Here is a 23,544-nt window from a genome sequence, read left to right on the forward strand (position 1 = left end):
ATCTTCTGAGCGTTTGGTTTATACTTTTGTTTTTTGCCTTGGATTGTAAATAGTGTAAATATTGTAAATAAACTGTTTTGCTACTCTACTTTCGCCTCACGCCTCTGCACTTGAGTTATTCCCCTGGTGGCCTAGTGGGGGTTTGCTGGATTACTATACTGGTGACCTGGGTTTGATTCCCAGCAAAGCCCTAACATATTTAAGAGTTATTCCACGAAAGCAAGTTGTACATGAGCTGATAGCTGATGAGGCATCTAGCACCGAGTTGACTATAAGACATGTGCGACGAGATTGAGTGGAATAACTGTTTTATTCTATCCACATTGACTGGATTTTGAGAAACAGAGCATTTTTATTTTTTGCAAATTTGATAAATAAAAACTTTATACAAAATGTCCGACAAAATCATTGCCGCTTAGAATGTAAACAAACGGGGAAAATCACAGTAGCAATTTGTGAAAAATGCTATAATAATTCTTGAAAAATTAAAAAAGATATGTTCTTACCATCAAATACATTTAGTCCATATTTTGTTGCACTTTTTTTGTATTTTTGGGGGTCTTGTTTTCAAGTAGAGTTTTTATTTAGTCCTCGGTTGGTTCAGCAACACGTTCCACTATTTTGTTTTTCTCTATTCATGGTATATGAGCTGATAGTCTAGTAGTAGAGTAGCCAATCAGAGCACATGATTGCTCATATCCAGTGAATGTGGATAGAATAAAAATCAAATATACCATGCACTGAGAGGCACCAGTAATTATGGATTCTCTTCAGTGACTGGCATAATATTGTTTTCTTTGGGGCTGTGCCCCCGATTTCAGAGAATCCATAATTTCAACCAGAGCCTCTCAGTGCATGGTATATTTGATTACTATAGGCCTGTCGTTATATAGCCTAGTCAAAATATGACGTCTTGATTTTAGCTCGTCTACTGCTATCTTACCTAATTTTTGCTTTATAATTTTAGAACCACACCTCTATCATTGAAAATCAAAATCTTACACACACTGGGAAAATGACAATCACTGAGTTACTATCATTAAGTTACAGACCCATTCCTCAAAAACAAGTAAATCTATACTTATTGTATTGTGCTTATTGTTAGGCTAGGCTACTGCTCCTTCCCATCCTCTGTCCTCCTGTTACCCCTCCTCCCCCCCAGAGAGGAATTGTACAGTCTGATGGCATGAGGGACAAAGGAGTTTTTGAGTCTGTTCGTCCTGCACTTGGGAAGGAGCATTCTGTCACTGAACAGGCTCCTCTGGTTGCTGATGATGGTGTGCAGAGGGTGACTGGCATCGTCCATGATGTTCAGTAGTTTGTCCATAGTCCTCTTCTTTGCCACCGTCACCAGAGAGTCCAGCTTCATGCCGACCACAGAGCCGGCCCGCCTGATCAGTTTGTCCAGCTTGGATGTGTCCTTCTTGGATGTGCTGCCCCCCCAGCACACCACAGTGTAAAACAGGACACTGGCGACCACAGACTGATAGAACATCCACAGGAGTTTCCTGCAGATGTTAAAGGACCACAGCCTCCTAAGGAAGTATAGCCTGCTCTGTCCCTTCCTGTATAAGTGATTGGTGTTGCAAGTCCAGTCCAGCTTGCTGTCCAGCCACAGCCCGAGGTACTTGTAGGAATCCACAGCCTCCACCTCGACTCCCTCAATCAGAACTGGTCGTGACCTTGGTCTGGACCTCCCAAAGTCAATGATCAGCTCCTTGGTCTTCGAGGTGTTGAGCTGCAGATGGTTCCTGTTGCACCATACAGCAAAGTCCCTCACCAGGCTCCTATACTCCTCCTCTCTGTCGTCACTGATACACCCAACGATGGCTGTGTCATCAGCAAACTTCTGAATGTGACACAACTCCGAGTTGTAGCAGAAGTCCACGGTGCACAGGGTGAAGAGAAGAGGGGCCAGCACCGTGCCCTGGGGTGCTCCGGTGCTGCTAATCACAGTGTCAGATGTGATGTCCTTCAGTCTGACGTACTGCGGCCTGTCGATGAGGTAGCTGGAGATCCAGGTGATCAGGCAGGGGTCCACTCACATCCTGTTCAGTTTGTCCTGAAGCAAAAGGGGCTGGATGGTGTTGAAGGCACTCGAGAAGTCCAAGAAGAGGATCCTTATTGTGCCATTTCCCTTATCCAGATGCTGATTAAGGCTCTGTTATGAATGTCTTGGTGTCAGATAACACAGCACACCTTCAGAGGTGTTGTGGAGTCCATGCCTTGACGGATCAGAGCTATTTAGGTGGCACCTACACAATATTAGGCAGGTGGTTTTCATGTTATTGCTGATCAGTGCATATCTACAATATCTGCCATGAAGACCCAATCAAATATTGAGGAAAAAACCCTTTGAATTAAAGCAATACAATCTGGATTTGAATACACACTGGGATTTAATTAAATCTACCCAAAATTTGTCCAATTATCCTTGAGTGTGGGGCCAGCATAACACAAAAGACCCATTAAACTCAACACATTTGAGTCACTTTGAATCACATGTGGTAACGAGGGAGAGGAAAACTCTCACCTGTGTAAACACAATTCACTATAATTATCCAATCAGTTTTCATTATGATCTCAATTACACAGTCACATACTGGCTCTGGGGGAAAAAAACAACAATGGAACAAGTCAGACCATAGAAGGAAAGAGGCAGAGGAAGACAAAGAAGATGGCTTAGGGGATGAAAAAAGACAAAGAAATGAAATAGCTATTCTTGTTGACTGTGTGGCATGAACCCAAAGGAAGCCAAGCAATGAATGCAGCCACATTTGATTCTATGTCTGGAAGACAGATATTTTTCCTGTAGTACTGAGGGAACATCATGGGAGGGACAAACCAATTGTTTACCCAAAATCAAGAGGTTAGTGTTCTTTTCCATAGGCCATGTCATAAAAATGGGAAAGTTACATACATACAGTGGTGCTTGAAAGTTTGCAAACCCTTTAAAATTTTCTATATTTTTGCATAAATATGACCTAAAACGGGCGGCACGGTGGTGTAGTGGTTAACGCTGTCGCCTCACAGCAAGAAGGTCCTGGGTTCGAGCCCCGTGGCCGGCGAGGGCCTTTCTGTGTGGAGTTTGCATGTTCTCCCCGTGTCTGCATGGGTTTCCTCCAGGTGCTCCGGTTTCCCCCACAGTCCAAAGACATGCAGGTTAGGTTAACTGGTGACTCTAAATTGACCGTAGGTGTGAGTGTGAATGGTTGTCTGTGTCTATGTATCAGCCCTGTGATGACCTGGTGACTTGTCCAGGGTGTACCCTGCCTTTCACCCGAAGTCAGCTGGGATAGGCTCCAGCTTGCCTGCGACCATGTAGAAGGATAAAGCGGCTAGAGATAATGAGATGAAATGAGATGACCTAAAACAACATCAGATTTTCACACATGTCCTAAAAGTAGATAAAGAGAACCCAGTTAAACAAATGAGACAAAAATATTATACTTGGTCATTTATTTATTGAGGAAAATGATCCAGTATTACATATCTGTGAGTGGCAAAAGTATGTGAACCTTTGCTTTCAGTATCTGGTGTGACCCCCTTGTGCAGCAATAACTGCAACTAAACGTTTCCGGTAACTGTTGATCAGTCCTGCACACCGGCTTGGAGGAATTTTAGCCCATTCCTCCATACAGAACAGCTTCAACTCTGGGATGTTGGTGGGTTTCCTCACATGAATTGCTTTCAGGTCCTTCCACAACATTTCCATTGGATTAAGGTCAGGATTTTGACTTGGCCATTCCAAAACATTAACTTTATTCTTCTTTAACCATTCTTTGGTAGAATGACTTGTGTGCTTAGGGTCGTTGTCTTGCTGCATGACCCACCTTCTCTTGAGATTCAATTCATGGACAGATGTCCTGACATTTTCCTTTAGAATTTGCTGGTATAATTCAGAATTCATTGTTCCATCAACGATGGCAAGCCATCCTGGCCCAGATGCAGTAAAACAGGCCCAAACCATGATACTACCACCACCATGTTTCACAGATGGGATAAGGTTCTTATGCTGGAATGCAGTATTTTCCTTTCTCCAAACATAACGCTTCTCATTTAAACCAAAAAGTTCTATTTTGGTCTCATCCATCCACAAAACATTTTTCCAGTAGCCTTCTGGCTTGTCCACGTGATCTTTAGCAAACTGCAGATGAGCAGCAATGTTCTTTTTGGAGAGCAGTGGCTTTCTCCTTGCAACCCTGCCATGCACACCATTGTTGTTCAGTGTTCTCCTGATGGTGGATTCATGAACATTAACATGAGCCAATGTGAGAGAGGCCTTCAGTTGCTTAGAAGTTACCCTGGGGTCCATTGTGACCTCGCCTTGCTCTTGGAGTGATCTTTATTGGCCGACCACTCCTGGGGAGGGTAACAATGGTCTTGAATTTCCTCCATTTGTACACAATCTGTCTGACTGTGGATTGGTGGAGTCCAAACTCTTTAGAGATGGTTTTGTAACCTTTTCCAGCCTGATAAGCATCAACAACGTTTTTTCTGAGGTCCTCAGAAATCTCTTTTGTTCGTGCCATAATACACTTCCACAAACATGTGTTGTGAAGATCAGACTTTGATAGATCCCTGTTCTTTATATAAAACAGGGTGCCCACTCACACCTGATCATCATCCCATTGATTGAAAACACCTGACTGTAATTTCACCTTCAAATTAACTGCTAATCCTAGAGGTTCACATCCTTTTGCCACTCACAGATATGCAATATTGGATCATTTTCCTCAATAAATAAATGACCAAGTATAATATTTTTGTCTCATTTGTTTAACTGGGTTTTCTTTATCTACTTTTAGGACTTGTGTGAAAATCTGATGATGTTTTAGGTCATATTTGTGTCAGAAAACAGAATCCAGGGACACATGTCTGCCTGGGGGCATTTTGAGTTATTGACAGATTCAGAAAGTACAGTTTCTAAGCTTTCCAATGATGCCTTCCATGTGGAGATCTGACAGTATTTGAAGAATGTGTGGCCTTTTGAAAGTGTATACTTCTTAAAACAGAAAAGGGAGAAAATCGCCCTCAAAGTTTTCCATCTCAGCTACTCTGGGTGTAGGGCGGGCACATAATGCTGCTCATTTGCATGATATTAAGGAAAGCTCTACCCCCTACGAGCTAGCACGATACTACTTTCATGTAAACAAAGATCACCACGTCAATTTTCCTTCCATGCAAAGTATGCCCAACACAATTATGAAGTACAAAAATAAGTCCTAAAGTATACTTTAACGTTTTGTGGTTTAAAAATTACTCACACCGTAAGAAAGAAAGATAGCACAATGATGACACAACTAACACAACACTAGTTTCATGTAAAGCCTCGGTCACAACCGGCCGTACCGCGCTCCTACGGCCAGTCTACATGCAAAAAACGCAAGAAACACACGAGAGCGCGCATGAAACGCATGAGAGCGCGCGTGTGACGTGCTGATTTTCGAGCTGCAGACCAGCCGCAGAGGTTCTTTGTCATGTCAAACAAACTCTACGGGCGCTTACGTTTTTTTCAGGTTGCAAGACAAACTTACGGCCAACACACATCTTTCTCCGTGAACAAAAAAAACCCCGCAGCGATTTGGGAAACGCCAAAAATCGCATGGCCAAAAAATCGTACGTCCGGTTGTGACCTAGGCTTAACCAAACCACAACACTCTCCGTTACATGCAAAAATAATCACGCAGCCTTAGATTAATAAACTTACCCCATCAGAAAGAGAAACGGCGCCTTGCACACACCAATGCCTCCGATGGAATGTAATCCTAGAACGGTCCGTGTATCATCCGATCATTCAAGTATTCCATTCAATCTGGAAAACGAGGTTGTGGTTTTTTTTGCTAGAAATGGTTATCTCCGATGTAAATACCGTGTGTCTGTTTGCTTCGCAGTGTTTCAGCTCCTCTGCGCTCTGTTTAACTTGGTCATTCCATAGTGAAATCACACGCCTGTATGCAGGTTAAGTAGCCATGCGCTTAGCTCGCATCATACAGATGATTCGCGAAAAAAAAAAAGACTTAAATCATCATGTGAATGGCCCATATGGTAATTTACCCACACCCCCCAGCAGGCTACAGTCCTGACAAAAACGAGACAATTTGCAACAAAAAATGTATGCTTTTCCAACAAAACAATCTATTATCTGAAATACTGATTGCATTCTTCAAGATCTCAACTTGCACATGATGGAAAAAAACAAAAATCACAAATTTAGAAAAAAAATGCTTCTTTTGCGATTATCTCGGATTCGTTTCAGCCGACATGTGTCCCTGGATTCAGTGAGGGGTCACATTTATGCAGAAATATAGAAAATTCTAAAGGGTTCACAAACTTTCAAGCTTATTTATCTTTACGGAGACATGGCTAACACACCTTGTACTAGATGCTAACGTGGACCTGCGGGGATTCACTGCTGTGAGAGCCAACAGAGACACTAACACATGCGGGAAAAGCAAAGGTGGGGGACTCATCATTTATGTTAACAATCGCTGGTGTAACCCGGGACATATCTCTATAAAGACATTTTATGTTGCCTGGACTTGGAGCTGCTAGCCGTTAGCCTGCGGCCATATTATCTGCCGAGGGAGTTCAGTCACATGATCACCATCTGTGTTTACATCCCTCCGAAGGCAGATGCAGCCGCTGCATGTGAGAGGATTCACTCTGTCACAGCAAGGCTGCAGAAACAGCACCCTGAACCACAACCTGGTTCTCCTACAGCCAAAGTACACCCCCCTGGTTCAAAGGCAGCCTGCAACAACTCGCTCCATCAGGAGGTGGTCCCCTGAAATGGAAGATGCCCTCAGGGACTGTTATGACATCACGGACTGGGATTTGCTGCTTAGCCCACACTGTGAGGACATAGGTGGTGTTTACATTAGACCGTATCCATCTCGTTTTCATCGCGGATGCACTGTCCGTTCACAATAAAACGCCGGGAAACGACTCCACAGGCGGAACAACTTGAATCCGCCAGGGCCCACGTATTCAACCAAGTTCGTATCTGATCCGGTGCTGTGTAAACATTGAGATACGAGGAAACGCAGTGCTGAGCTCTAGCTGACGTCGTCATTGGACAACGTCACTGTGACATCCACCTTCCTGATTCGCTGGCGTTGTTCATGCCACGTTGGTCATGTGACGCGACTGCTGAAAAATGGCGCGGACTTCACTTCCTGCTATTGTTTCCGCCTTGTATCACCTTTTTGTTTTTCATTAAAGAGCATAAAAGTATGAATATAATGCTTTGCTTTGTCATTCTTAATGTTGTTCATGGTAAGATGCAAATACTGCCCATTGTATAGTTATGATTGTTTTTAGGCTTGCCATCCTTCCACTTGCAAGTGGTGAGTGACTTGTGCATGCCCGATATGCACTGGGATCTCACACACAGTGGCTCAGTCCCGAATCACTGCTCGTGCGCTTCACTCGCGCGCTCTGTGAGCTGCGCAGGGCCGGAGTGCGCACTCTCCAGAGGGCACTCACTGTTCAGGGCGGAGTGATTTGGAGCGCAGCCGCTGAGGAGGAAGCGCTGAGCCGCACTGACACATTTCAACTTACGTGCCGTCTAATTATTCATGTGATTAGCGTATCCGTGTATTGGCGTTGCTGTGTGCACGCGAATCGTGTATTGGCATTGCTGTGTGCACGCGAATCGTTTTAAAAACGTTAATCTGATGATCCGCTGATACAGTCTAATGTAAACACCACCATAGAGGGGCTGACACACTGTCTGACGGATTACCTTAACTTCTGTGCAGATGTGGTCTCCCCCGCTAAGACTATATGTTGTTACCCTAATAACAAGCCATGGGTAACACAGGAAGTCAAAGCTGTCGTCAACAGGAAGAAGGCCACCTTCAGGAGCAGGGATAGGGAGGCAATGAAAGCAGCACAGCAGGAGGTAAAACGCTGAGTGAGGGAAGCTAAGGACAGCTACAGTAGAAAGGTGGAGCAGAAGCTGAAGGAGAACAGCATGAGGGAGGTCTGGGAAGGTGTGAAAACCATCACAGGCCACAATACAAAGACCAGAGTTGTTGAGGGGACAGTGGAGAGGGTGAATGAGTTGAATGACTTTTTCAATCGGTTCAACCAGCCCACGTCCCCCCCACCCTCTCCCTCACTGCAGCCATCTCTCCTTCTTCCCTCAACACACCTCCCCCCAGTCATCACAGCAAGCTCCTCCTCCCTCTCCTCCCCCACCTCAACACAGACTCCTCCATGCATTACTGCAGACCAGGTCAGAGGTCAACTGAGGAAGCTTCACCCCAGGAAAGCAGCAGGCCCAGACAAGGTGTGTCCCCGACTGCTGAAGACCTGTGCTGCTGAACTGGGTGAACCACTACAACGCATCTTCAACCTCAGCCTGCAGCTGGGGAGAGTGCCCACCCTCTGGAAGACATCATGTATCGTTCCAGTTCCCAAAAAGAATCGGCCCAGCGAGTTGAACGACTTCCGACCGGTGGCACTCACTTCACATCTGATGAAGACATTGGAGCGGCTGTTCCTCAGCCTCCTCAGACCCAAGGTACAACATGCCCAGGACTGTCTGCAGTTTGCATACCGGGCAGGTGTCATTGTGGAAGACACCATCCTTTACCTGCTACACTGAGCCCACTCGCATCTGGATAAGGGTACAGTGAGGATCCTCTTCTTGGACTTCTTGAGTGCCTTCAACACCATCCAGCCCCTATTGCTTCAGGACAAACTGAACAGGATGCGAGTGGACCCCTGCCTGGTCACCTGGATCTCCAGCTACCTCACTGACAGGCCGCAGTACGTCAGGCTGAAGGACATCACGTCTGACACTGTGATTAGCAGCACCGGAGCACCCCAGGGCATGGTGCTGGCCCCTCTTCTCTTCACCCTGTGCACTGCGGACTTCTGCTACAACACGGAGCTGTGTTACATTCAGAAGTTTGCTGATGACACAGCCATCGTTGGGTGTATCAGTGACAACAGAGAGGAGGGGTATAGGAGCCTGGTGAGGGACTTTGCTGTATGGTGCAACAGGAACCATCTACAGCTCAACACCTCGAAGACCAAGGAGCTGGTCATTGACTCTGGGAGGCTCAGACCAAGGTCATGACCGGTTCTGATCGAGGGAGTCGAGGTGGAGGCTGTGGATTCCTACAAGTACCTCGGGCTGTGGCTGGACAGCAAGCTAGACTGGACTTGCAACACCAAACACTTATACAGGAAGGGACAGAGCAGGCTATACTTCCTTAGGAGGCTGTGGTCCTTTAACATCTGCAGGAAACTCCTGTGGATGTTCTATCAGTCTGTGATCGCCAGTGTCCTGTTTTACACCGTGGTGTGCTGAGGGGGCAGCACATCCAAGAAGGACACATCCAGGCTGGACAAACTGATCAGGCGGGCCAGCTCTGTGGTCGGCATGAAGCTGGACTCTCTGGTGACGGTGACAGAGAAGAGGTCTATGGACAAAATATTGAACATCATGGATGATGCCAGTCACCCTCTGCACACCATCATCAGCAACCAGAGGAGCCTGTTCAGTGACAGAATGCTCCTTCCCAAGTGCAGGATGAACAGACTTAAAAACTCCTTTGTCCCTCACGCCATCAGACTGTACAACTCCTCTCTGGGGGGGAGGAGGGGTAACAGGAGGACAGAGGATGGAAAGGAGCAGTAGCTTAGCCTAACAATAAGCAATACCGGACAATGTGCAATATAATGTGCAATATAAAGTGCAATATCTCTCCTGCTGCCACTCCCCCCCTTCTCCCCACCTTTTTCCCCCTTCCCCCTCCCCCTTCCTCTCTTCCCCATATCTTATTCTTTTTATATTTGTATATGTAAATACTTAATTTATTTTAATTTATCTAGAAGTTTTCTCTATTTCTTTTCTCTGTTTATCTGTAATGATGCTGCTGGAATCTTAATTTCCCTGAGGGAACCCGCCCAAAGGGATCAATAAAGTTTTATCTAATCTAATCTAATCTAATCTAATCTAATCTAATCTAATCTAATCTAATCTAATCTAATCTAATCTAACCACTGTATGGCTCATCAACTGAGCAGAAGACTGCCAGGGCAGTTTCCATTGGATCTAATGGAGTTTTCCCATTTGATCACTTCCTTTCTAAGGCCAAGTTTACATTAGACCGTATCTGTCTCGTTTTCTTCGCGGATGCACTGTCCGTTTACATTAAACTGCCTGGAAACGCCGGGAAACGGGAATCCACCAGGGTCCACGTATTCAATCCAGATCGTGTCTGGTCCGGTGCTGTGTAAACATTGAGAATACGCGGATACGCTGTGCTGAGCTCTAGCTGGCGTCGTCATTGGACAACGTCACTGTGACATCCACCTTCCTGATTCGCTGGCGTTGGTCATATGACGCGACTGCTGAAAAATGGCGCGGACTTCCGCCTTGTATCATCTTTCATTAAAGAGTATAAAAGTATGAAAATACTGCAAATACTGATGCAAATACTGCCCATTGTGTAGTTATGATTGTCTTTAGGCTTGCCATCCTTCCACTTGCAAGTGGTAAGTGATATGCACTGGGATCACACACACAGCGGCTCAGTCCCAAATCATTGCTCGTGCGCTTCACTCGCGCGCTCTGTGAGCTGCGCAGGGCCGGAGTGCGCACCCTCCAGAGGGCACTTGCTGTTCAGGGCGGAGTGATTTGGAGCGCAGGATGCCTGCGGAGCCGAGCGTATCCGTGTATTGGCGTTGCTGTGTGCATGCGAATCGTGTATTGGCGTTGCTGTGTGCACGCTAATCGTTTTAAAAACGTTAATCTGATGATCCGCTGATACGGTCTAATGTAAACCCCACCTAATTCCCAATAACAAAGTCTTGAAATCATGACCCTGCCCCCCTGTATAAGGTCCTCCCCCCATGTCCCATTCGTCTTCTAGCCATTCTTGTCAACCCATATGCCCCAGGTGGCTTTGGAGTAATCACTGCTAGGTGACCTTCCATTTGACTTCCTTTTGTTCTGGGCAAACAAGACAGTAAGTGTGTATCAAAGTCATCATGAGCATTTGTAACACACCCTGATGGCACACCTCACCAAACAATAACTACAGACTTCCCAGGCCAAAAAGGGCCCTATTCTGAGCTTCTTCAGGAATTTGCAGACTTCCTCTTGCACATAGTTGTTGAAGTAGAAATAGCAGTAATTGTTTGAGAGTTCAATCTTTATTCTGATAATCCACAAGTCCCTCTGAGAGCAGGCTTGGTGCCTATTTTAGAATCAGTAGGTGTCAATCAAAATATAGAGTATCTCACATAGGTATTCACCATCCTTGAAATTTTTCACATTTTTGTAGCATTCAATATCAGTGGGAGTCCATTTCTGTCCCCGAAGGTACAATCTACACTAATGGACCCCCTAGTGCTCATGATTGGACCTCAGGGTAACTATTTGGACTATTTTAGTGCCAAAAAGTTACATGTATGTTCCCAAGCAGTATATAAAGGGTACAAATAAGAGGTTACTGCCCTAGTGACAAGCTGTTATATCCCTAAAGGTACAATTATTTTCTGAGGGTGTTCCAAACTGGAACTGAAATGGACCTAATTGTGATTTTCTATTTCATTTATACAGTTACAACTTGGATATTTTTCTATCAGCTTTGTGCATCTGGACCCTGGTATTTTTGCCCGTTCCTCTTGGCAAAATTGCTTAAGGTCTGTCAAATTGGATGGAGACCTGAGGTGAAATCTTGCCACAAATTCTCAATCGGATAGAGGTCTGACTGGGACATTGTAATGCATTCAGGGTCTTGGTTTTGAACAGCCCCAGTTTGACATAGACATGCTAAACAGCATTCGGCTCAGTTAGCTAGCCACTAATGTTTTTTTTCTTGACATATTATTGATAATTGAGTTGGTGTTCGCTACAACTTGGTTTGTTAGAATTGTTCAAAAATGCATTCTTCAGATATAGAATTTTGGATTAGTTGTGTTAAGAAACTATCCTAACTGGGATGTATTCACTGTAATTAACAAATAATTCATCGAACTTACTGCAAAAATATGAATTAAAATATGTAACTGTATAATAAGATAGGAACATGACAGCCTTAAGTCAGAATAATTTACAAACAATATCATGCTACTGGGTTTTGCTGCAAAATGAAGACGTGAGTGTGACAAAGTGTCCAGAAGAACTGTGGCTGGTTCTGTAAGATGCTCAGTAAAGCCTACAGCTCATTTCCTTATAAAACTGCACTCACTGTACCTGAGACTACTAATTTTTTTTAAAGCAAAGGACACCAAATCTTCTCACACCAAATATTGACTTTGTTTTATTTATTATGGCTTACTGCTGTTTCTAGTTTTTTTTTTATGTTGAAACATTTCATTTCATTCTTTTTTAAGCCATTTTTGGTCTTTTTTATATGCTAGGACAATAATTCTGGTCTAATTCTATTTATCGCAACAGGTTTCCAAATACTCTATAAACATTCCATTCTGTTATGAATCAGAAAAAAAATATTATAAATCACAGCACTTTTATTTTTTTAAAGTTCTTCATCTACTTCAACAATGTTACACAAAGATCGATCCATAACAGTTGCAAATGTCACTTAATTCCACAGGGTGTCGATAATGGTGGACACCGGTGAAAGTGATCACTATTATCGACACCTCACGTCACGTGACTTCTCAAACGTGTGTTTAGATACAAAACGGTGACTGTCAAATGAAAGAGTCAGAAACAAAGTAGGTTTCGACAAGGAGATCATGAAATAGCGGTGAATTTGATCAGTAAAAACATGTTCATGATCTTTCCACCATGCTTACCTGCGATGATAACGTCCGGGTTTTCATCAAATTGCTGATCGTGCTAAAAAAATTCCATCTCAGGTAACGAGCTGCGTCATCAGACGGCAAGATCAAAGGCCGAGGTGGGTCTTCCGGTTGATTAATTAACCAATAATAACTGTTGTAACTGAAACTCAGCTTTGTAAAATTGTTTTTATTGGTAAATCTGAAAAGGTGTCTATAATTATGGATTGTCGATAATTGTAGCCACCGCTCAAGTAAACAAAAACAAAATCTCATCTCATCTCATTATCTCTAGCCGCTTTATCCTTCTACAGGGTCGCAGGCAAGCTGGAGCCTATCCCAGCTGACTATGGGCGAAAGGCGGGGTACACCCTGGACAAGTCGCCAGGTCATCACAGGGCTGACACATAGACACAGACAACCATTCACACTCACATTCACACCTACGGTCAATTTAGAGTCACCAGTTAACCTAACCTGCATGTCTTTGGACTGTGGGGGAAACCGGAGCACCCGGAGGAAACCCACGCGGACACGGGGAGAACATGCAAACTCCACACAGAAAGGCCCTCGCCGGCCCCGGGGCTCGAACCCAGGACCTTCTTGCTGTGAGGCGACAGCGCTAACCACTGCACCACCGTGCCGCCCCAAAAACAAAATATGTTTCATATTTTAGATTGATGACACTTTGGCATTATCATAACCAGCTTCATGAGGTAGTCACCTGGAATGCTTCTCAGTTAAAAGGTGTCTTGTCAAAAGTTAATTAGTGCAATTTCTTGCCTTCTTAATATGCTTGAGATCAAACCGTAAATAGTAAATAATAAAAATACAGTAAACAGCCCGATTCCACAACTGTAGTAATCCATATTATGTCAAGAGCCGCTTGGCTAAGTAAAGAGAAACGACATTCATCATTACTTTAAGACATGAAGTGACTTTTAATTAATAAAAATCAAGAAAAAACATTGAATTAAAAGGTGTGTCCAAACTTTTGACTGGTATTACACACACACACACACACACACACACACACACACACACACACACACAAAGATTTACTTTAAAAAATTCTATGTTATTTCTAATTAGGTTTATACATTAAAGTAGGATCTTAATATTTACAAGTAATCCTCTTTTGATGGTTTTCTTTTGGGTCCCTAAAGAAAAACTTTAAGATTCAACAAGGACATGAGGGACGAGGAGACATAATGAGACAAAGTAGAAGATTTAATTTTAAAGGAATGGTTAGCTTAAAAATTGTAGAAATAAAGGCAACCGTTAATCCATTTCTTTCTTTCTTTCTTTCTTTCTTTCTTTCTTTCTTTCTTTCTTTCTTTCTTTCTTTCTTTCTCTCTTAAATCTGTAAAATTGTGTGTATAGAATACTGGATACTGAACATGAATCAAGCAGGGGTCTTATCCATACTTTTATCTTGAAAGGGTCAGTTTAGCTGCAGATTTTCATTCCACCCAAGAAGGAGCTTCAGAAATATTCATTTGAAGACCAAGATCAGTTAATTTAATGTGTGTTATTAGGTGTGGCTCCTGTTTAAGTGGAATGAAAACGTTTAGATTTAGATAAAGTGCTGTGGCCAGACCTAAATAGGAGCCAGGGTGTAGCATAGCAAATTTCCCCAGACATTTAGCTTGTCCTCACAAAGAGAACACTTTTACAAAAACGGCATCTTACGTGTGTGTGTGTGTGTGTGTGTGTGTGTGTGTGATTCTGAATTGAGATAACATATTTGAAAGCAACTTTTGCTTTTGCAAGAGATTTATTGCTGTACATCAGTGTTTGTAAGGTAATGATATGCCCTCTTGTGGCAAGGCAACATTAGTTGATTATACAGCATCCATACATTTATAATACTTATAATAATAATAATAATAATAAGAAGAAGAAGAAATAAGAACACTCCAGTACACTAATGTGCCCACAATTTTGTACTGTGCGACAATGCAATATTATTATTCTCATCTCATTATCTCTAGCCACTTTATCCTGTTCTACAGGGTTGCAGGCAAGCTGGAACCTATCCCAGCTGACTACGGTCGAAAGGCGGGGTACACCCTGGACAAGTCGCCAGGTCATCACAGGGCTGTATTATTATTATTATTATTATTGCAAAAGCTGCTTTCAAATATGTTATCTCAACTCAAAATCTCTCTCTCTCTCTCTCTCTCTCTCTCTCTCTCTCACACACACACACACACACACACACACACACACACACATTGCCGATCCAGACCAGGATGGATACAAGCATCTGGGAGTTCTTGAACTTGACTCTATTCTCGAAGAAATGAAGAAAAATGTAAAGGAGTCATACATGAGTAGACTGAAAGTGCTCCTGAAATCTAAACTGAATGGTAAAAACATGATCATGGTGACCAACTTGTGAGCAGTTGCAGTTGTTAGGTACAACACAGTCGTGATAGAGTGAACTAAGAAGGAGCTTGAGGAGATGGACAGAAGCACCAGGAAAATGATGGAACAGTATGGAGCTCTCCACCAACGAGCTAATGCGCTGCATCTGTACATGCCGCGGAAATGTGGAGGTCGTGGTCTAACTGGAGTTGAGGAGTGTGTAGCCGGTGAGCGTAGATCCTTAGACCTGTATCTGGCTAGCAGCAAAGAGGATCTGCTGAAGTATACTGTAGCAGCCATAAACAATCTGGTGAAGGAAAACATTGAGGGAAAGGATGAGTATAAGGAAAGGATAGCGAAAGGGAAGGTTGCTGTAAAGGAGGCTATGCCACTACATGAGCAGTTTGATCGAGACACCAAGATGTTAAAGACAGACAGCTCATGGGATTGGCTTGTCAAGAGTGACTTGAAGCATGAAACTGAAAGTCTGTTGGTTGCTGCCCAAGACCAGGCACTGAATACAAACTCTAAGAAAGAATATCTACCATCAAGTTGAATCTGATAAGTGTAGGTCATGTGGCGAAAAGGTTGAGAGCGTAGCACACGCTGTGAGCGTCTGCAAAATGATGGCGCAGAAGGACTACAAGTGACGCCACGATAAAGTGTGCTGTCACCTCCACTGGTGTCTCAGTAGGAAATATGGTATTGAGACCGATGACAAATGGTATTGTCATTAAGCCAGAATCTGTAGCAGAGAATGAAGAGGTAAAGATTCTGTGGGATTTTAACATCCAAACGGACCGTATCATTGAACATCCTGATATCACAGCGGTCGACAAAGTAAGAAGGTGTTACTTGGTGGATGTCACCATCCCTGGAGATCACAATATTGCCAAGAAGGAGATCGAGAAACTTGACCTGAGGGTAGACATTGGCAGATGTGGGATATGGAGACTACAGTAGTCCCTATAGTGACAGGTGCACAGGGCTCTGTCCCAAAGAACTTGAATGCCAACCTTGATAAAATAGGCGTTAAGCCTCATGTACGCACTCTACAAAAGTCACTTTTGCTCGGCATTGCCAACATTCTGCAAAAAGTGCTCTCAGTCTGAGGTCAAAGTGACTTGATGGAGAGCACTATAATGTAAGAACTCCAGTATAAATTGCTGTGCGTACTAAGAGATAATAATAATAATAATAATAATAATAATAATAATAATAATAATAATTTAATTAGCACTTTGACCAGCATGAAAAAAGTCTGTGTACATTAATTTGCAAATGACCGCCATTTTTGCCCAAATATAAATCTGTATTATTTAATATACAGTGTATGTGTTTTTACATTTCTGTTTCTTTCTGTTTTATGAGTGTCTTTGTGATTTGCCTCAACAACACCTACTACTACTATCATAACAAATACAATTCACGATCCTAATTTTGGGAAAGTGAGCTCAATATTAAATACACACAGGTCTCTGCTCATGTGATGTCACAGACACATTACCCACAATTCAGTGTGCTGTCAAGGAGAGAAGGAAAAGACAAACTAGAATAGACAATAGATAATAGTTGGACAAGAGAGATGAATGCAGGTGAAATGGAAATAAGTCCACTGAATATAAGTCCTTCTGTAGTGTATTCAGCTGTTCCCTGTGGATGTTTCTGAGCTATCAGTTGTAGGTGCAATTAGTTTTAAGCGATCAATCTCATTAAATCAGTCTCATTAAGTCATTAAATCTCTCATGGAATCATCTCATCTCATCTCATTATCTCTAGCCGCTTTATCCTGTTCTACAGGGTCGCAGGCAAGCTGGAGCCTATCCCAGCTGACTACGGGCGAAAGGTGGGGTACACCCTGGACAAGTCGCCAGGTCATCACAGGGCTGACACATAGACACAGACAACCATTCACATTCACACCTACGGTCAATTTAGAGTCACCAGTTAACCTAACCTGCATGTCTTTGGACTGTGGGGGAAACCGGAGCACCCAGAGGAAACCCACGCGGACATGGGGAGAACATGCAAACTCCACACAGAAAGGCCCTTGCCGGCCACGGGGCTCGAACCCGGACCTTCTTGCTGTGAGGCGACAGTGCTAACCACTACACCACCGTGCTGCCCCTCATGGAATCAGTCTCATTAAATAATACCTTTAATTTTTATGCTTAATAATAAATTATCAAACAACTAAATTATGGTATATTCCAAATTATTATGATCACTTACCATATTACACAACCTATATGCACCTTGGAATTCTTTGAGGTTGGGTGACTTCAAGGAGTATGGAAGCAACACAGACATAGTTTAACAGAATAATTGAATTTATTATAACAAAGATAAAATGAATAATGTCAGTTGAAATATATACAAATATGATATATATACTTGATGAGCGTGTGTGTGTGCGTGCGTGTGTGTTTATCTGAGGTATGTGTGTCACCACGTGGAAAAGAATTAGCTCTGAGTTGCTAGCTAAGATGTGTTTGTGTGTGTGTGAGGCCTGGTGACCATGTGTTTCTAAGTAAACAAGAGAGTTAGCTTTGGTTGCTAATTAGACAAAAGAATTAGCCGTATGTGGCTAGCTAAGGCCCAAGGATCCTACCTCGTGGAGTTAAGACAAAAGGTGTGTATGTGAGTGTGGAGGAGGGCCGCCACATGTTCCCTTGAGACAATACCCTTTGCCCTGGAGGCTAATGAGACAAAAGAATTAGCCATAGGCTAATTTCACTAGCTTATAACAGTACTGAATCCACTGAAATCTTGATGCGGTCAAAATGTGTAATAAGGAAATTAAGTATGTTAGTAAGGAATAGAGAAGCATGCACAGCCTATCTATTAAACAATTGAGAGATTAAAACAAAATAGAACAATCATCAATTCAACATCCTAAGTGTTTACAGTGTACACAATTAAACCATTCCTGAGTTTAAATTCACACTGCTTCATAAAACTAATTCCTAAGACTAGTTTTTCTGCCCAAATACCAGTCTCTTACTTCAGTATCTCGTCTCTATGCGAGATTATGAGAAGATGTTCCGAGACTTTTGGAGTTTCACCATTGTGGAGCACATGAGGTGCAGAGCATTTCTTGGTCCGACGCGTGGTTGCTCGTGATGAAAAGAAAGTCTCTGATCAGACAATGTGCATAGAGAATTAATTAGAAGGATCCGGTCACTTCTAACCTTAAATTAACTGCTTGGGCTGCAGTCGTACGTACTTATAATGAATAAAACCGGTTGTAACTCGACTGAGTTAAAAATCGCGTGATTCTGGATTTTTACCATGGCCAAAGGTAAGTAAAAGAAAAGCGCGAAACTCTGATTCTTGAGGAAAAGAAAAGACGTCTTTATCTGGTTTTCTGGTGCGGGGTATCTCTTTGTGTCCAGATGGCTTGACATCCAAGACGAGAGAGAGAGCGAGCTAGGAGTTTCCAGGTTACTTATGCCTTCCTGGAGGATGTGACGTTGGTGATCCCGCCCAGGCGTGATGTAGGTCAACGCAGAAGTTGGCTGATGGGAAATGTAGTTTCTTAAAGGGACTGTGTTGTAGTTCTTAGACTGACTGTGTTACCTACACAGTAGACCTAGGAATTTTTGGAAGAAAGGACAGATGATAATGTGGACAAAAACATGCTGGAGCTGGAAAAATATGGAGACAATATCCATGTGTATAAAGATGCATCAAACAAGAGAGTGGGAGTTGCCATCCCGGAGCTAAAATTAGTGACAGCTAAAAGGATTAGTGATGACGTATCTGTTTATGCAGTGGGGCAAAAAGTATTTAGTCAGCCACCAATTGTACAAGTTCTCCCACTTAAAAAGATGAGAGAGGCCTGTAATTTTCATCATAGGTACACTTCAACTATGGGAGACAGAATGGGGGGAAAGAATCCAGGAAATCACATTGTAGGATTTTTAATGAATTAATTGGTAAATTCCTCGGTAAAATAAGTATTTGGTCACCTGCAAACAAGCAAGATTTCTGGCTCTCACAGACCTGTAACAACTTCTTTAAGAGGCTCCTCTGTCCTCCACTCGTTACCTGTATTAATGGCACCTGTTTGAACTCGTTATCAGTATAAAAGACGCCTGTCCACAACCTCAAACAGTCACACTCCAAACTCCACTATGGCCAAGACCAAAGAGCTGTCAAAGGACACCAGAAACAAAATTGTAGACCTGCATCAGGCTGGGAAGACTGAATCTGCAATAGGTAAGCAGCTTGGTGTGAAGAAATCAACTGTGGGAGCAATTATTAGAAAATGGAAGACATACAAAACCACTGATAATCTCCCTCGATCTGGGGCTCCACGCAAGATCTCACCCCATGGGGTCAAAATGATCACAAGAACAGTGAGCAAAAATCCCAGAACCACACGGGGGGACCTAGTGAATGACCTGCAGAGAGCTGGGACCAAAGTAACAAAGGCTACCATCAGTAATACACTACGCCGCCAGGGACTCAAATCCTGCAGTGCCAGATGTGTCCCCCTGCTTAAGCCAGTACATGTCCAGGCCTGTCTGAAGTTTGCTAGAGAGCATTTGGATGATCCAGAAGAGGATTGGGAGAATGTCATATGGTCAGATGAAACCAAAATAGAACTTTTTGGTAAAAACTCAACTTGTCGTGTTTGGAGGAGAAAGAATGCTGAGTTGCATCCAAAGAACACCATACCTACTGTGAAGCATGGGGGTGGAAACATCATGCTTTGGGGCTGTTTTTCTGCAAAGGGACCAGGACGACTGATCCGTGTAAAGGAAAGAATGAATGGGGCCATGTGTCGTGAGATTTTGAGTGAAAACCTCCTTCCATCAGCAAGGGCATTGAAGATGAAACGTGGCTGGGTCTTTCAGCATGACAATGATCCCAAACACACCGCCCGGGCAATGAAGGCGTGGCTTCGTAAAAAGCATTTCAAGGTCCTGGAGTGGCCTAGCCAGTCTCCAGATCTCAACCCCATAGAAAATCTTTGGAGGGAGTTGAAAGTCCGTGTTGCCCAGTGACAGCCCCAAAACATCACTGCTCTAGAGGAGAGCTGCATGGAGGAATGGGCCAAAATACCAGCAACAGTGTGTGAAAACCTTGTGAAGACTTACAGAAAACATTTGACCTCTGTCATTGCCAACAAAGGTATAACAAAGTATTGAGATGAACTTTTGTTATTGACCAAATACTTATTTTCCACCATAATTTGCAAATAAATTATTTAAAAATCAGACAATGTGATTTTCTGGATTTTTTTTCTCATTTTGTCTCCCATAGTTGAAGTGTACCTACGATGAAAATTACAGGCCTCTGTCATCTTTTTAAGTGGGAGAACTTGCACAATTGGTGACTGACTAAATACTTTTTTGCCCCACTGTATATGGTTGAGTAGAGGAACACAGAGGAACCTAAAAGTACTGTAATAAGATCAGACTCCAGCTCAGCTTTAGTAAGTCTAAAGAATATTCAGTCCAAAGAACACTGGTTTGAATAGTCAGGAACAACCCAGGAATCACCAAAGCACAGGCCTGCCATGAACTGGAACCTGCTGGAACACTGTTTACAGTCAAACAAGATTTACATTGCCATGGACTGAGAGGCTGCCACCCAAGAAAGAAGCCCCTACTCCAAAATCGACATCTTCAACCTTGACCAAAGTTTGCAGCTGACCACATGGACAAAGAAAAAGTCTTCTGGAGGAAAGGTTTATAGTTAGATGAAATAAAGATTGAGTTGTTTGGCCACAATGACCAAAGGTACAGACTGAGGAACCCTGTACCAACGGTTAAGCACTGTTGGTGGTGGTAGCATCATGCTCCAGGGCTGTTTTATTACCAGTGGAACAGGTGCATTGCAAAAATGGATGGAATAATGAAGAACATCAGGATTCTTCAGCATAACCTTTATTTAGGCACAATTGGGTGTTCCAACAGGACAGTGATCCCAAATACACATCAAAGCTTGTTGTGGAATGGATAAAGCAGGCTAACATTAAAGCTAGATGGCGTTTTGATTTCATAAAATCTGTGAAATTTAGTTCCCTCTGAAATTTGGTGATTGTGATACATGTTTATTTATGCAATATCTAAAAAGCAAAAACAAAAAAAAAACAGGCCATTCTGTGGCTGGGAAGTGATTTAATTTGAGGGGATTCTGGAGCAAATAATGTGCATGAAATCGCTAACTTCATGCAGTCAAGCACACAGAGGAAATCCATGTGTGCATACGCAGGTTTACCTACTTCTTCTTTTTCTTCTTCTTTTGGGTTTTACCGCAGCTGGCATCCACAGTGTTGCATTACTGCCATCTACAGGTTTACCGTTGAGCGTGCACTGACAGTTCCATCATTCTGTCGCTAAACGAACAGCTGATCACACCGAGGTGCTCGCTGACCGCCAATATTTATTAGTTTGGTCCTGCGTTTCCTTTCCTTCGTATATAACATAACGTCTTTTCTTCTTGCTTTCCGTTAGTGTAGTTGCTCTTTCACGTTTCATTTGTGTCCTCCATTTTCCTCTCCTGTTTCAAATTTGTATCCCACAATGCCTTGCGCAAATGGAGAAAGCCCACCACATGACGCAAGATGAATTGGGTCATGGTGAAGCAAGAAAAAATAGCGGAGAATTTCGGGGCACATGGCCCTAAATTTATTAATTACTCTGTTAAAAAACCCTAATAAAATTGGAAGTCTGTGATTTGAATTTAGTCGTATTTGGTCCACTACACAAAAATAACTGGGTGTCAGGGAAAATTATTTTTTGTTTCAGGGAAAATCCACAAATTTAATTGAATTCCACCAATTATGCCAAAAAGAGTGATGAAATATCCAACCAGAGTTCTACCAGAAGCTTGCTGATGGCAAATAAAAGCATCCGGTCAAGGTGAAACTTGTTAAGGGACATTTAACAAAATATTAGGTGTGCTGTATATATACGTATATATTTTTTCAAGATTCAAGAGAGCTTTATTTTCAGTACGGGCATATACATATATACAGTGCATTGACATACCGTTTCCCTCAGACTCCCCATGCTGCATTTATCAAGAAAAAAGAAGATTACAAAATAAGGTATATAAATAACTATCTATAGCTATCTAAATAGACATTTAGCTATCTAAACATCTAACTATATGTACAATAAAAAACATAAATGACAAGACAAAGACAGGTGCAAAGTGGCAATTGTGCATTTGTGTGCAAATTTTTTACCCTGTATGTATTATGGTGACCCTGTGTTGATTTCAGAAAACCTAAAAGTTATTATTATTATTGGGCGGCACGGTGGTGTAGTGGTTAGTGCTGTCGCCTCACAGCAAGAAGGTCCGGGTTCGAGCCCCGTGGCCGGCGAGGGCCTTTCTGTGCGGAGTTTGCATGTTCTCCCCGTGTCCGCGTGGGTTTCCTCCGGGTGCTCCGGTTTCCCCCACAGTCCAAAGACATGCAGGTTAGGTTAACTGGTGACTCTAAATTGACCGTAGGTGTGAATGTGAGTGTGAATGGTTGTCTGTGTCTATGTGTCAGCCCTGTGATGACCTGGCGACTTGTCCAGGGTATACCCCGCCTTTCGCCCGTAGTCAGCTGGGATAGGCTCCAGCTTGCCTGCGACCCTGTAGAACAGGATAAAGCGGCTAGAGATAATGAGAGATTATTTATTTTATTTTTTTTACCAAATGCATTTTTTTAAATTAAAGTTGCATGTTGTGCAATCATTAAGCCACAGAAAAAGAACAGTTCATGGCCGTGGCCGAATGGTTAGAGAAGCAAAAGGTTGCCGATTTGATTCCCTGGACTAGCAGAAATGGCTGAAGTGCTCTTGAGCAAGGAACTCCGAACTGCTCCTCAGGCTGCTCTTGATATGTTGAATGTCGCTCTGGATAAGAGCGTTTGCTAAATACCATTCATGTAAAAATCGTTGAAAGCCCAATATTGCCATGACATTCTTGTCCATGGATGTAAATTTCTTTCCACAACTGTAAGTCAGGGTGGCACGGTGGTGTAGTGGTTAGCGCTGTCGCCTCACAGCAAGAAGGCCCTGGGTTCGAGCCCCGGGGCCGGCGAGGGCCTTTCTGTGTGGAGTTTGCATGTTCTCCCCGTGTCCGCGTGGGTTTCCTCCGGGTGCTCCGGTTTCCCCCACAGTCCAAAGACATGCAGGTTAGGTTAACTGGTGACTCTAAATTGACCGTAGGTGTGAATGTGAGTGTGAATGGTTGTCTGTGTCTATGTGTCAGCCCTGTGATGACCTGGCGACTTGTCCAGGGTGTACCCCGCCTTTCGCCCATAGTCAGCTGGGATAGGCTCCAGCTTGCCTGCGACCCTGTAAAAGGATAAAGCGGCTAGAGATAATGAGATGAGATGAGAACTGTAAGTCATGCAAATCTAGCAGCAGGGTGGCCGAATAGTCTATGTCGTGA

The 23,544-nt window shown here is 43.2% G+C and overlaps 1 protein-coding gene across 2 annotated transcripts in view; it reads right to left on the reverse strand.

The window, feature by feature from the left end:
• The window catches only part of c1qtnf5 (C1q and TNF related 5), a 72,568-nt gene that overhangs the window by 13,793 nt on the left and 35,231 nt on the right, over positions 1-23,544 (reverse strand). The window contains exon 4 of one of the 2 annotated variants that reach the window (XM_060943861.1): positions 18,308-18,733. The exons of the other annotated variant lie outside the window; for it this stretch is intronic. The gene's annotated coding sequence lies outside the window, so the exon portion shown is untranslated. Of the gene's footprint in view, positions 1-18,307; positions 18,734-23,544 lie in introns of those variants that run through there. 2 annotated transcript variants of the gene reach the window in all.

Source organism: Neoarius graeffei, chromosome 17 (assembly GCF_027579695.1).
Source record: "Neoarius graeffei isolate fNeoGra1 chromosome 17, fNeoGra1.pri, whole genome shotgun sequence".
NCBI classification, from domain to species: domain Eukaryota; kingdom Metazoa; phylum Chordata; class Actinopteri; order Siluriformes; family Ariidae; genus Neoarius; species Neoarius graeffei.